Source organism: Sapajus apella, unplaced genomic scaffold (assembly GCF_009761245.1).
Source record: "Sapajus apella isolate SASKATOON/1434 unplaced genomic scaffold, GSC_monkey_1.0 scaffold42, whole genome shotgun sequence".
NCBI lineage: Eukaryota > Metazoa > Chordata > Mammalia > Primates > Cebidae > Sapajus > Sapajus apella.
Window position 1 is genome coordinate 3,207,381 of NW_022436982.1, and position 15,481 is coordinate 3,222,861.

General features: G+C 33.3%; 1 long non-coding RNA gene across 1 annotated transcript; it reads right to left on the bottom strand.

The window, feature by feature from the left end:
* Window positions 1-592: 592 nt before the first annotated feature.
* On the bottom strand, window positions 593-13,547 carry LOC116566024. Its single transcript, XR_004275701.1, has 3 exons — window positions 13,535-13,547; window positions 11,701-11,707; window positions 593-723 (listed from the first exon to the last, which is right to left on the bottom strand). It is a non-coding gene; the product is annotated as an uncharacterized LOC116566024 (long non-coding RNA).
* Window positions 13,548-15,481: the final 1,934 nt, after the last annotated feature.

A 15,481-nucleotide genomic window follows, 5' to 3' on the forward strand; every position in this document is an offset into this window, starting at 1 on the left:
ATTTACAATTAAAATAGACTGAAATCAATAGTCTTAGTAATAGCAAACAAAACTAGATACTTAGCCATAAGTTAAATATATGCAAACTTACATGTAAAACATTTTACTAAAATATTTCTTAAATTTACTTTTTATAGACACAGTCTCACTCTATCTCCCAGGCTAAAGTGCCATCATGTGATCATAGCTAACTATAATCTCAAACTCCTGGACTCAAAGGATCCTTCCACCTTAGCCTTTTCAGTATCTAGGACTAAAGAGGTATGTCACCATACCCTGATAATTCTTAAAGTTTCTTTAAAGATTGGGTTTTGCTATGTTGTCCAGGCCAGCCTCTGACTTCTGGCCTCAAGAAATTCTCTCACCTCAGCCTTTCAATCTGCAGGAATTGCAGGCATCGGCCACCACAGTCAGTGCTGATTTTACATAAGTTCTGAATAAACAAATGTACCATTCTCTTGGATGAAAAATATTAAAATCTTATACATGTGAATTATTAATTTATAAAATCAAAATCTCAACATTTTGTTTTCCTTTAGAATTTCCCAATTATCTGATGTTTATACTAAAGAACAAAGGGCCAAGAATAACCAAGACACTCTTTTTTAAGTTCAGGCATACACGTGAAGGTTGGTTAAATGGGTAAGCTTGTGTCATGGGTGTTTGATACACAGATTATTTCATTACCCAGGTATTAAGCCTAGTACCCATTAATTATTTTTCCTGATCTTTTGCCTTCTCCTATCCTTTATCCTCCAAAAGGCCCCAGTGTGTGTTGTTTCCCTCTGTGTGCCCAGGTGTCCTCATCAGTTATCTCCCTCTAATAAGTGAGAACATGCAGTATTTGGTTTTCTGTTTCTGTGTTAGTTTGCTGAGGATAATGGTCTCCAGCTCCATCCATGTTTCTGCAAAAGACATGATCTCATTCTTTTTTAATGGCTGCCTAGTATTCCACGGTGTGTACCACATTTTCTTTATCTAGTCTATCACTGATGGACATTTGGGTTGATTTCATGTCTTTGCTATTGTGAATAGTGCTGCAATGAACATACGAATTCATGTGTCTTTATAATAGAATGATTTACCTTCCTTTGGATATACACCCAATAATGGGATTAATGGGTCAAATGGTATTTTTGTCTTTAGCTCTTTGGGGAATGGCCACACTGTCTTCCACAATGGCTGAACTAATTTACATTCCCACCAACAGTGTATAAGCATTCCTTTTTCTCCACAACTTCATCAATATCTGTTATTTGTTTACTTTTTAATAATAGTCATTCTGACTGATGTGAGATGATATCTCATTGTGGTTTTGATTTACATTTTTCTAATGATCAGTGTTGTTGAGCTTTTTTTCATGATTGTTGACCACGTAAATGTCTTCTTTTGAAAAGTGCCGGTTCATGCGCTTTGCTCACTTTTTTTTCATGGAGTTGGTTGGTTGTTTCTTGTAAATGTGTTTAAGTTCCTTAATGGTGTTGGATATTAGAGCTTTGTTGAATGCATAGTTTGCAGTTTTTTTCTCCCATTCTGTAGGTTGTCTATTTACTCTGTTGATAGTTTCTTTTCCTATGCAGAAGCTCTTTAGTTTAATTAGATTGCATTTATCAATTTTTGCTTTTTGGCATCTTTGTCATAAAATCTTTGCTCATATCTATGTCCTAGATGGTACTGACTACGTTGCCAAGACACTCTTACAGAATAAGGTAAGAGGAAGTGGCGGTATTAACACTACCAGATCTCAAGGCTTAGTGAAATGACTGAGATGGCCTGCTATATAACACATGTTTAGAAAAAAAGAAGTGTTGCAACAAAATAAGAGAATTGTATGTGGCAATTAAAGAATAAAACAATAAAAGAATAGACTGCATACTAAATCATTCTGCTGTGGTAATTGCAGATACTTAACCAGAAAAAAAATTAAATTCTCACTGTTTAAAAAAATTGGGGGAAAATCTTTTCACTATTTTAGAATATGTTTGTTTTTAAAGTGAGCAAGAAAGCAACAATCAAAGAATAAATTGTTGATAAATTTGATTACTTCAATAACTTCTATACATCAAAAGTTTATCTAGAGAGATACTAGACATTATTTACTGAACCCAAGAGAAGCATACACACTTGAACAAATAAACAATATGGAACTATGCATTGTAGTATTGCTTGCAATGATAAAAGACTCAAAATAAAACTCAGGATATATCAACAAAAGAATGGATATATAAATTACAAGATATTAATATGGTGTGATGGCATATAGTAAATAAATTTTAGCTAAATGTTCAACATGAATAAATGTCAAAAAGAAAATACTGAATGAAAAATCAACCTGTAGAATGATACTTGCAGTATCATTCACATAAAAACTAGTACTGTAGAAAACAATGACACGTAATTTATGTTTCTTCACAGATAACAAATATCTTAAAGGTGTTAAAATATTCTTGAACACATTACACACTAAACTTAAGACATTTTTTTAGAGGTGGATGAGAGAAAAGTAAGAGTAGGAAATGTCAAATGTTAAAATTTGATAGAGCTGTGATTGGTTAAATGGGTGTTAAGGTTTTTCTCTATGTTTTATCTGCATGTTTGAACATTTTCCCTTAAAAAAATCCAAGATGGAAAAATTTTACTCCATGTTTAACCGTAAGAAGACCAATTGCTTAAACTGTGCAGAAAATAAAGTATTCAGCTTGTATTTAAGGATTTTAATGTATAACATCACCATATACTTAAAAATAAAATGACATTCAGCATGAATAAATGGCCAGAATATGAGATAAACACTGAAACCAAGACTCCACTGTGGGGTTGGTAGATTTAGGTATCCTATCTCAAACTCAATTCAGGGCATACTAATCATTAAATGGGATAGTATTTCATGTTCTATTTAAAATACTTTGCCAAAGAGATATATGGATGGCACATGCATGCATGAAAAAATGCTCAATATTCTTAATCATCATGAAAATGAAAATTAAATTCACAATGAGATACAACTGCATACCCACCAGAATAGCTTAAGGAAAGAGTATTAGGTTGGGGATAAACTGGAACTCCCATTCTGCTAGAGGGAAAGTAAAATAGCATAATTTTGAAAGGCATTTTCCAACTATCTTAAAAAGTTAAACATGTACTTGCTATATGCCCCAGCCACTCTTACTACTAAGTATTTATTCATAAAAAATAAAGTATATATTCATACAAAGTCACATGCATGACGGTTTACAGCCTCTTTATTTGTAAAAGCTTCAAACTGGGAACAACCCAAATTTCCCTTAACAAGCAGATTTTTTTCAAATTGTGCTATAATATGTAATAAAGATACTGCATACTAATAGAAAGAAATTAACCACTGATACAGTGAACAGCATGATTGACTCTCAAAATCATTACATGGGGCGAAAAAAGTCAGAAATCTTTTTCTGAAAAGGGCACATACTATATGATTTAACATATAAAATTTTTATGAAAATGAATCTTCAATTACAGAAAGCAGAGAAGTGTTTGCTATTTTACAGTGGTGAAGAGAGGGATGGATTACAAATGGGCACAAGAAAACTTAGAGGAGAAATGGAAAAGTCTATTTGTTGTTTTGTATCGATGGTTCCATGAATATATGTATATGTTAAAACTCATCAAATGGTTCACTTTAAATATGTGCAATTTATTGTACACTAATTACACTTCAATAATCCTTTAATAGTTATAACTTGTTCAATAACTGATAAGATATCAATATTTACCATTCAGTATGCTAACTTTTGCTAGGAATAGTTTTCTGCACTTAGCAGAGTGGATACTTTTCACATCCTATTTCAGTACACATTTCTCCCATCACCACTCCAATCCCCCTACCCACCCAAAAAACAGTGCCCTGAATGCAAGTAGATTTTATCAGATGTAATCCTAAGAAACAAGAAATGCAAAGGAGATTGGGAAGAGCCAAACAGGGAGAGCGGAAAGCCAATCTAAATGTAATTGCTGTGTCTCAGCCTCTCTAGAGATAACTACAAAGCTTTCAGTGTCCCCCTGCATTCTATGGTGTGTGCACATGCCATATCTGTTAACTTGTCTCCCATAGGCCTCCTACATGGTGACATAGCTCATGGCACACCTGTTGAAGCTGAAACAAGACCCTTATCAAGCCACACCTCTTTGTAGTCAATGGCTGGGAGCGATAGATAGATAGTTGATAGATAGATAGATAGATAGATAGATACATAGATATATACATAGATACATACAGAAATGAGACATGGTACCTAATGCACATCTTAAGAAATTAAGTACTGTTATCACCCCCTTTTTAACAATGACTAAATCATTAATTGGAGAGACACAATAACTTGACAAAAGTTACATGTTTGCAAGCAGTGAACTTCATTCCAATACTGAACATGATCTTAATAAAGTTAATTCATTTTCTACCCACGACATCCTGGAACTCAGTTTCCTCACCTGCAAAAATGAATTTCAACTCAATATTCTCATAAAATATTTATTTATGTTTGTAAAATACTGAAAATACAGAAAAGCTAAAATCTTTTGTGACCATCACTCACAAATTTTACTTTTTCCACAGAGTTAGCCACTATTGTTTGTTAGATACATATGTTCTCAGATCATCTCAAAGCATTTGCCTATATAAATGTGTGTGTATAAATATGCATTAACAGGAGTTTATACACAAATACACACACACATCCATTTATATAGTCTATTTATTGGAATTATGTGTGTGTTTTTAGTCATACATGGTATTATACATTACTTTCAAAATCTTACCCCGTAACTATACACAGTCTCTCATTTTTTATTTCATCTCTCATCATTTTTCCTTGATATTCCATGGTGTCACGATATGACAATTTAATTGGTCTTATTGATACTTTTGGGTGTTTTCAATTTTACTGTTTTATAGCTGTTATAAATGTTTCTGTGTACATGTGCACCAATTTTAACAGGACCATAACAAGAAGTAAAACAGCTGTGTTTGAGTATACAGTCTTCATTTAAATGGAATGAACACAACCAAATTACTCTTTCACCTATCCCTAACTCTGTAAATGATAAATAACGTAGTAATGAGAATATGCACATATCACACCTTTGTCTTATTTAGAAATACCATCTTAGGGACATTACCTTTATATAGAATTGTATATCTCAGGAGACAAATAAAGAAACATTCCTTCTGTGCAGTACTACATTTGATTTCTAAATAAGTATGTGTCTGTTGTTAATGCTAACTCACTTTGAAGTGATAAGAAAAACTAGAAAGTCAGTCTAAATAACGGTAATTCAGCTAATGAATTGCTGTGTCACACCACTGTCACCCACGCTGAACTTATAGTCCACTTTAGGTAGCCACATTTCATTTATGCTTGATGACTAACGCTCACAGAAGATGGACTGTCAGCCTAAAAATTATTGGTGTCCTCCAAACAACAGGCTACAGTAGAGCAGAAATTATGCCTGAAAGCATTACCTAATTATATGTGAAAAAGGGGCTGTTAATGACTACAAGCAGAATTTGCTCAAATGCAGTGAATTTTTTTCCGTAGGACAATAATACAATCAAACATTTCTGATATTTGCTCTTCTGTACACCAAAATAAATTAATGCCTTTACTTAAGTTTTTCTCTGTTTACTTAATTGAGTTTATCTTCATTAACCATATATTAAAAGACTATTAGAATGAACTTAGAACCAAGAAGAAATAGAATAAATTATTTTTCAAGTTCTTTTCCTTATTAAGCTACACAGAAATGTATAATTGTTTCTTAAATTTTTATAAAGCCTTCTCTAAACAAAGGATGCACTTTCTTAATAGTAAAAATTTTTACTTAGCTTACTTTAGCTGATACAATATCAGTCTGTTTTTCCCAATATAATATAATATATATTTGGAATTTGTGACTAAGCATGTTTTCTTCATTATTTTGGACACTATAAAGAGCAGGGCCAAACATGCATTTCTCTTTCAATATCTGTAGAAAAACTTTATGATGTGCATATTGTATATGAGCATCACTTTTTATTTTCTACTTACATATTGTATCCTATTGCAAAGTCTTTTATCATTAATATTCTAAATTATTACCTCAAAATACTACAAATAATTATTTGAATGAAGCTATACTTGTGATTGACTGCATTATTGACCCCAATTCTTCATTATTTTCTATATCCACACCTTGTTATGTGACTTTGGACCTTCTCCCCTTCACTTTGGAATGAACCATGTGTTGTGGCAGACAAAGTATGTTGCTTCAGGGTTTAAGCCTTCAGAGGTTTTATCTGTTTCGACATGCACTCTTGTGTTTCTGTCAAAGCTATTAGAAGACTACCCCTGGAAAATCCACTGGTCCAATATGAATGGGAAATACATAAAGTAGACCTGGTTTCAAAGACGTAGGGCATGAAACAGTCTCTCTAGCTGTTGTAGCTTACAATCATGTAAGAGAGTTTAGCTGTGATCAAGGGAGACACAGTAACCCCTGTTTTATTAAGATTCACTGTTAGCCCTCAGGATAGTGAACTAAATAAATTGTTAAATTTCACTGACATTTTTGTGATCATTATGCAATATTTTCATGACAGTAACTGATGCATACATCAATATACAGTCTCTGTTTAAAATATCTATATGGCTATCAAATTCATCTGATGTATACAGCTCAAATTTATGAGAAGGAAAATAGATAAGAATTCGGGCGTATGCTTTCTTTTAAAAATCATTTGATGTGCAAGCATTAGATTACAAATGGTGAAAAAGAAATGTTTCCCACACTTTCATTTGGAAGAGTTTTTGTGCCCCTTCTAATCATTGTGCCATACCTACACTGCCTTGTTATATACATAGGCTGTTACCATCTAAAACAGGTATCATCAATATAATCTGAATCTGTCTTCTCTCTTAATTTCTATTGTTGCATCTTCATACAAGCCATAATTACTGCTTATGTGTGACTCCTAGGAGTCCCTTCCCAGATATTCTTGCCCCTCTCTAAAGTATTATTAATTAATTTGTTCAAAAAAAACCATAATCAATCCAAGCAATGCTTTAGAATCTGGTAACATACCAATGAAAATAACAATCAAAATACCTACCCTTATGGAGTAAAAATTGTACTGACTAGAGACAGACAGCAAATAAGATAAACTAACAAAATTGAACATGTTAGTGAAGGAGGTATTATACAGAAAATGAATGGAAGACTGTTGACAGGGGTGCAATGCAATTTTGGAAATGGAGGACAGGGAAGCTCTTCCTAAAAAGACTACCAAGATCTGTTTGAGATAAGGGAATAAACTATGTCAAAATCTTAGGAAGAACATCCACATGCAGTGGGAATAGGGAGAGATTAATCCTTAAGTGGGAGCAAGAACTCAAGGAAAATCATAGAGGTTAATGTATTGAGTGAGACATAAATAATAAGTGTAGTATAGTATTAGGATATGAGATCAAAAGAGTAGCTAGGGACAAAATTGTGTGGGGCCCTATAGGAAAGTGTAAAGGACTTTGGTGTTACTTGGAGTGGCATTAAAAGTCATTAAAGAGTTTTGAGCAAAAAGGTAATATAATATGATTTATGTTTTACTAAGAACATTAGCTTTCCTATTTCAGGGACACTGAAGGCTAGTGAGTTCATGAGTCATCATTCAGTCAAGAGAACAAACACCATATAAGGAACTTAAGACAAAGGAGGTTCAGTTCTGGGACTTGATTACTAAAAAGCTGAAAAGAATACAAGACCAAAGCAAAGAAGCAGAAGTCACCCAGCAATTTCCATACCTTGCCCAGTGCTGAAGGAAGCAAAGGGAAAAGGTGATGTTACTATAGCCTGCAGTGTACTTGTACTGACACCCCTACTGCTGAATGTTCGTTCAGGCAGTGCAGCTAGAACCTCCAAAGATGACATAGAGCATGTACTTACTTACTATTGCCTATGCTGTTATCCTTGATGGGCAATTTAGAACCACTCCCTGCTGCTGCATATGCCGCCAGAAGCAGAAAGAACACCGGCCTCTTCCCTCTTTCCAAATTCTAAGCCCCCAGCAGTCCTTCCCAGTGGCTAAATATAAGCAGAAGCCAGGTGGCAAGGAATTTGGGGAAATGCAATTTTTAGGGGTCAAGTTTTTTTTTACACACAGCAAAACAAGGTTGGGAAAGAATGAACATAAGGGAGAAAAGGCAAATGACTGGCACAGAGGGAAGGGGTAGAATAAAAACTATTGCCTCCTTGTGATTTCAAGTTTTGTGAAATCTTAGAGGATAAACGAGGTTAATCACAAGAAATAAGTAACTATATTCCTATGCTACAAATTGGGCCTAGTGCAATTTTCAGTAATTCCAGATAGCCAATTATGTTAATAGTCATGAGTGTTAAGACCAAAGAGAAAATATATAAACACTAAATTTCAGTATGCATAAATGTAAATTTTATTAAAGCATATTCTGTCCTAAATACCTCTCTCTAGTGATCAAAACTATTGCAACAATCTAGGAGAAAGGTAAATGTGACTTAGAAGTAGAGGACACAATAAGAAGTGGTGAGATTATAGATATAGTTTAAAGTATTTACATACAGGTTTGATAAAGCAACTGAAGGTAAAAGTCAGATATCAGATAACAGCACCTAAGCATTTTGTCACGAGTAACTGTAAAAAACAGAGTGTCATTAATTGAGATGGGAAACATTTCAGGAGTATCAGGTTAAGAATGAGGGAGAAAAGATAAGAACATCCATTTAGGATACACTAAGTTTGGGGCATCTACGAGATATCCACATAGAGATGTTGAGTGGGTAATTAGATACATGAGACTGGAGGTTGTCAGATAGAGGTCTGGCATGGAGATAAAAATTTCAGTATTGTCACCATATAGCTGGCACTTAATGCTATGTAATTGGATAAGATATTCAAATAAGTGAGGGAACACCACTGAGAGAAGAGGTTCAGTGACTGAGCTTGATATATTCTAAGTTAATAGGTCATGAAATGAGAAGGAATTAGCAACAATATATGAGAAAAGGTAACAATGTTGCCAGGGAAAAAAATGGAGAGTGGTAATGGTAAAGAATATAAAACTATTGTTTATATTTGAGAAATAAACTCACAGTACATTACCGAATATAAATAAGCAAAGACTGTAGGAAGAAAAATGTTTCAATTAAAAGTCCAAATATTTTATTATCTTCTTTTCTTTTTGCTTTAAGCATCTCTCTCTTAAAGCATATGTAATCTTATTTCAAATGCACCTCATTTCTGTTTCTAAAGAAAGAGGCTATGTAAGAATTCTATATGTGCTTAAATTTATGATTCCTCCATGAGGAAAAATTATATTAAGTATATTTTTAAAGGTATGAAATATGAAAGCCCCTTAAAATTACTATAACTCTAAAATAATTAAGAAGGAAAATGAATTGTTATAGAATAAAGTAGAGAAAAAAGGATTAAGTAACAGTATCACTGCATACCTCATCTGTAATATGGTTCCCCATACTGTTTAATTGAAGAATTGAGTTCATGTCTCCACTCGATCCAATGATGATTTAATTTGAGAAACAAATTTATTGTTAATGGCATGGGGAGATAATCCTCAGGGGAGTTAAAGCAATGAAGCAGCCAATGTGACAGGCAGTTTTATTGACTTCAAGATATAGGAAAATAATTCAAACGGAGAGGACACAGAATCAGGTGTGACACCTGGTCAAAGAGGTAATGGTGCATCAAACAAGGGGTTAAAACAAAACTATAAGTCAGTGTATGCATGTATAAACACTTGTTTTGTGGTATTAGAGTTCCAAAAGTGTTTTGGCTTAGCAGTGAGAGGTTTTTTTAAAAAATTGTATTTGTATCCGACCATTATTTTCTGATAAATTCTAATAAAAATTATACCCCTCTTAGCAAAACATGTGCTTGATTACAAGTGAATGTGTGTGTGCATGCACAGGCATGAGTAAGGCAAATGGGTACTTACTAACATTGTCCTCCCAGCTTCTAGGATGCACCATTTCTGTTGATATGACATGAATTGCATAGATATGATACTCAAAAAGTTCTTTCTTTTGCTCCATGGCCGCCACCTGGAGCCACCATTAAAGTCAACTATTCTATAGATTTATTCTTAATAGCCTGGAAACCTACACTAGAAAATAAAGAAGGATTTAAATTAATTCAGGACCAATAGTAGAAAAGCAGTGTAAGAAAAATCTAACAGGCCTTTACAAAATACCTAGTATTTGCCTAATACTGTATTAAGTGCTGTAAATAAAAAGATGAAAAAGCACAATTATCTACCCTTAAAGAGCTTGCAGCAGAGCAAGGAAATCTCATAGGCTGTCCTGCTGGTGTGCAAGCTGTGTTGATTTAATGTATGAAGAGTGGAATGCCATTAAATTAATAACTAGAGACTCTTGAGATAGGATGAAGCAGGATGTTTGTCCTCCCTAGTATTTATTGACAGTGATAGAACAGACTAGTGTGTCAGTGTGTGTAAAGTAAGCATCTAGCCCTTACAGCTGGTCCTAAAAAGGAACTGGGGCTGTCATGTGTATAACCAGCCCATAAATTCCACTCATATCTTCCCTGCCTTTTCAGTCATAAAGAAAGTAAATTATTCCTACCTTAACTTGTTCTGTAGTTACTTTTTTAAAATATCAAAATCGTTTTTTAATTTACAATTATCTGACAACTAAATCATTGAGCATCTTTTAATTGGTCATTTATATATTCTTTTTTATTGCATTTTAGGTTTTGGGATATATGCGAAGAACATGTAAGATTGTTGCATAGGTACACACATGGCAGTGTGGTTTGCTGCCTCTTAAATTGGTCTTCTGTAATTGTTCTCTTTTAAAATATATTTTTAAATTATATTTAGTTACAGTTATAAAGTATTAGGTATTTATGATACAATGTTCAGATTGTGAAGTAGGAGGGAGAAAAAAAACCACTCCAATATTCAGAGAAAACTAATACTGACATATTCAGTTATTCATTTGGTCATTCATTTATATTTTCAACAAATATTACCAAGGGCCTACTGTGTGCAACACATAATAGCCTTCTGGATTTTTCCTTGCATTAATATACATAAAAATGTACCTTTCACAGAACTACAACCATGTTTTGCTATCTGCTACATAAGTTTGTATTTTCACTCGTCAGTATGTGGTAAATATGTTCATTATTATTAAATATTTTTGTTAAATCTATTTAAAAATTCAAGATCTTTTGTTAGCATACTCCCTCACAATGTGAACTGTCCAGAATTCCATGCCCACAAGGAATGGCTGTGTCTACTAGCATTATTTTTCATGTCAAAAATTTAAAATATTAGCATTATACTAGCAGTACCTAGAACAATGCCTGGCACATAATGTTAAATCATTAATGAAAAGAGAAAGAAATAAATTGTCCATGTGAACAGTTGGAATGTTCTGAACCATGGCAGTAGTGGGGCTAGAAAGCTAAGATGCCAAAGGTTTACAAAACATCTGAAAGTGGAAATGAACACCCTGTTCACAGGGATCTATCTATATACTGAGATACTCCCTCAGCAACTTCCTTCCTCACCTCCACCTCAAGTATTCCAGCCAATCACATTTGGGGAGCTTGTTTTTCTCCTAAACAGAGGTCTGTCCTCGATATAATTTTAAACAATTTGATTCTATTTCTTTTACTGGATTCCTCTGCATTACACACTGTAAACTTTCATTTCTGACCTATTAACTGCTTTGAAGAACAAAAGGGATGGTGCATTGATGCTCAGCATCAACACATGAGTGCTAGTTTCTAGCTACATACTCATTTTCCACAGCTGTGAGTTCTCCCACTTAACTTGAGAAATAGGAGTGATGTGGGGAACAAAGAATAGGCTGTAGGGTCAGTAAGCCCTACACGTGAATCTTAGCTTTACCGTTATTTATACATAAGACAGGTTTGTCAACTTTTCCTACCCTAGGCATCATCATCTATCAGAATTGAAATAGATAATGTGTGTCTGGTATACAGTGAAAGGCAACTAATATTTATACACTTGCCGTCCCATGATTATCATCAATATCAGGAGCTATTTGCAGTACTGCCAGGTTTTTTCCCCTCAAAGTTATTATTCGGAATCAGTCTAGTGAACCTTATAACTTCCTGCTGCCTACACTTCCAACTCAGTATAGCTTTGTAAAATTGATTCACTACATCCATGTGAAATATTACAAATATTGTCTTAAAAACGAAAGCAAATTATAAAAGGCTAATATGCCAAAGAAACAAATTGGATGTATTTTTAGAAGTGATTACACGGATTTCATATTTACCTTCTAAATCAAATAAACAATTTTAGAGCACATGCTAATTAAAATTATATTAGTGCCTTTGTTCTATTTTATAACTGTCAAGAGAAGAGCATGATTAATACCATCATAAATTATAAAAAAGTTTGAAAAAGATCAGTTTTATCATGTCTATCAATTTCATATTACATTTTTATCATTTTAAGTGTATATTTTACAGGCAAGCTAATATTCAGAATAGGCTTTGTTCATAGTGTCAGATGATAATATATGTAACATGATTTTGACTATCTTTGTGTTTTCTCTAATATAGAAAATACACAAGAATTAATTTTTTTCTGATACTTTTTATTTGAATGTAAAAAATTAATTATGAAAATTTAGTGAAGGCTCATGGATCTAATTATTGTTTAAACATCTTATTAAACACATCTTGAAGTTAGAAAATACACATTTTTAAAGAGAAAATAACTCAGTAATGTAATGGTTAATTTTATATGCCAATTGAAATGGGCTAAGGGATGCCCAGATAGCTGAAAAAATATTATTTCTGGGTAAGTCTGTGTTTCTGTAAAATACTAGAATTTGAACTGGTAGATAGGTGAAAAAAACCAGTCTCACCAATGTGGATGGGCATTATCCAATCTGATCACTTCCCCCTCCCTCTGATTCTCAGGCCTTCGAAATAAAATTATACCACAGGTTTTCCTGGTTTTCCAGCTTGCAAATGGTAGATTGTAGAACTTCCAAGCCTCTATAACCTTTGAGCCAATTCTTATCACACACACACGTGCATGTGCACACATATCATATCAGTTCTGTTTCTCTGGAAAAGCTTGACAGTACAATGATCTAATGCAACAAGCACAAAAGAGTTTTTGAGAGTTGAGCTAATAAAATTTTTCATCCTCTGTAAAATTATTAAAGGTCATCTGATATGCTTTTATTTAAAACTACCATAAAGATAAGACTTTTATAACTGAAAAAGTACTCAAATTTTTAATTTTAATTTTCTAAAAGGGTGAGTGAGCCTTAAGGTGATGCAGCTAATTGCTCAATAATAGCATACATAGAGATAGAGCTATCAATACAAGAATATCATTTCTATTTATATAAAATGACTGTACCAATCTGGTGGAGAAGCAATAAGCTCATCTAACAGGAAGCATCCTTGCTTCCTGATGCATTCAGGCTTGAGTTAACTTTTCTGTGCTTAAAATCAGACTCTTCCTCTTTCAGACCTCATTCTTAGTGTCCTTCAGAAATGTTTTCCAAATCTTTCCCCCTACCCAAGCTTTCCCCAAGGTGGAATTAATTGGGATGCTCTCCTTTAATTATTGGAGAACTCTGTTTCTCTGTAATGCAGTTTGCATAATGCAGCATTGGCTGAGCCTTCCATCTACCTGATTACATTCCCCTGGATAGAGTCGTAGCTGCCCTCACTCTTATGTTTAAAATTAGGCAAATATTTTACTATTTGTTTTGATTTCTCTCATTTTTATATTTGCTTAGCTTTTTTTCTCTCCCAGGCTCTGTCTCAAGTGCATAGTTTTTTTTTTTTTTAATTACTTTATGTTAAACTTTGTGTCTGTATTAGCCCATTTTCACACTACTAATAAAGACATACCCGAGACTAGGCAATTTACAAGAGAAAGAAAATTAATAGACTCACAGTTCCACATGGCTGGGAAGGCCTCACAATCTTGGCAGAAGGTAAGAGGCACATCTCATATGATGGCAAACAAAAGAAGGATGAGGATGAGGTGAAAGGGGTTTCCCTTTATATAATCATCAGATCTCATGAGACTTACTACCACGAGAAGAGCATGGAGGAAACTGTCCATGATTCAATTATCTTCTACTAGGTCCCTCCCACAACACGTGGGAATTAGGGGAGCCACAATTCAAGATGAAATTTAGGTGGGGAAATAGACAAACCACATCAGTGCCTTTCTTGCTCCTACATAATAAGTTTCTCCTCTAAGCAATATGTCTCCCTCCCTCAACAGCATAATAAATTGTTCATTATTTTCACTCTTCACTCAAATAGTTACTTAATTTGTGCTCCCACCAAAAGTTTATTATAGCATGTGTTTTCCTATACTCTGCTAGAACTACGTATTTTCAACCTTTTAAAAATTCTAACAAACTGATATGTTAAAAATAGTATTTCATTGTTTGTTTGAATATAAACAAACTAAACTTGAACTTGGATATAATTACTGGGAAGATTTATGTTTTCCACAACTTTTTATGTATGTTGGTTATTTTTACTTTTCTCAGAATTATTTCTCATTCTTTGCCCTTTTTTCTATCAAATAATTTGTATTTCTTTTCCAACAAATATTTATGAGCTTGTCAGAAATAAATGTTGGAAATTAGACCTTTGTAATTTTAGGAAACATAATGTCTCTGTGACAAAGTTTGGTTAGGTTGTTTCCTGGAATGGAGGGTACCATTTTAAAAGGTAGATTTTTTTTTTTTTCCTAAAATAGTTATTTCTTCCTCATCCAGATTATGAAGAAAAAAATAAAAATAGTGTTTTTTTTTCTAATACATTGTTACAAGTATTTTGTTCTATGGTTTTTAGAGTATTTTCTTTCTAACTTCAGGGACATTAAAAATTTTTACAATGGTTTGTCATTATCTCCATTACTATTATCTTTGTTTATAATATCTGTTGTGCCTTACTCTTCTTTGTTTCTAATCCCTGAATTCCATGCAGTTATCTCCAGACTTGTCTTTATGAGTAAATTAATGTTTAAGTATTGCTACTCTGTTCCATGTTCTTTATAATTTTTCATCTTGTATGTGTCGTTTTGATCATTCTTGTCTTCACTTTCTCATCTTCATTTACATTTTATTCCACTCATATACACACATACTCTTTTTTGCATGTGCAGATACACAAATAGCTTAAAATTTTCTATTTTATTTAATTTATGTCCTCATTAAGTTTAATAACATAAAGTAGCCTCAAGGGATTTCCTTTTTTATTTGATTGTTTTGTTACAGTTTGGTTTTGCTTTAAGGCTAGAGCTAATATCTTTCAGAGTTGGCCATTATTCTGTCTTTGGCTTATGCTGTATCTTTTTAAGATGAGATTTCCCTATGGTATATTCAAGAAGTTTTAATGGACTTTCTGGTTTTTTTTTTTCCTTTGCCAATTCTT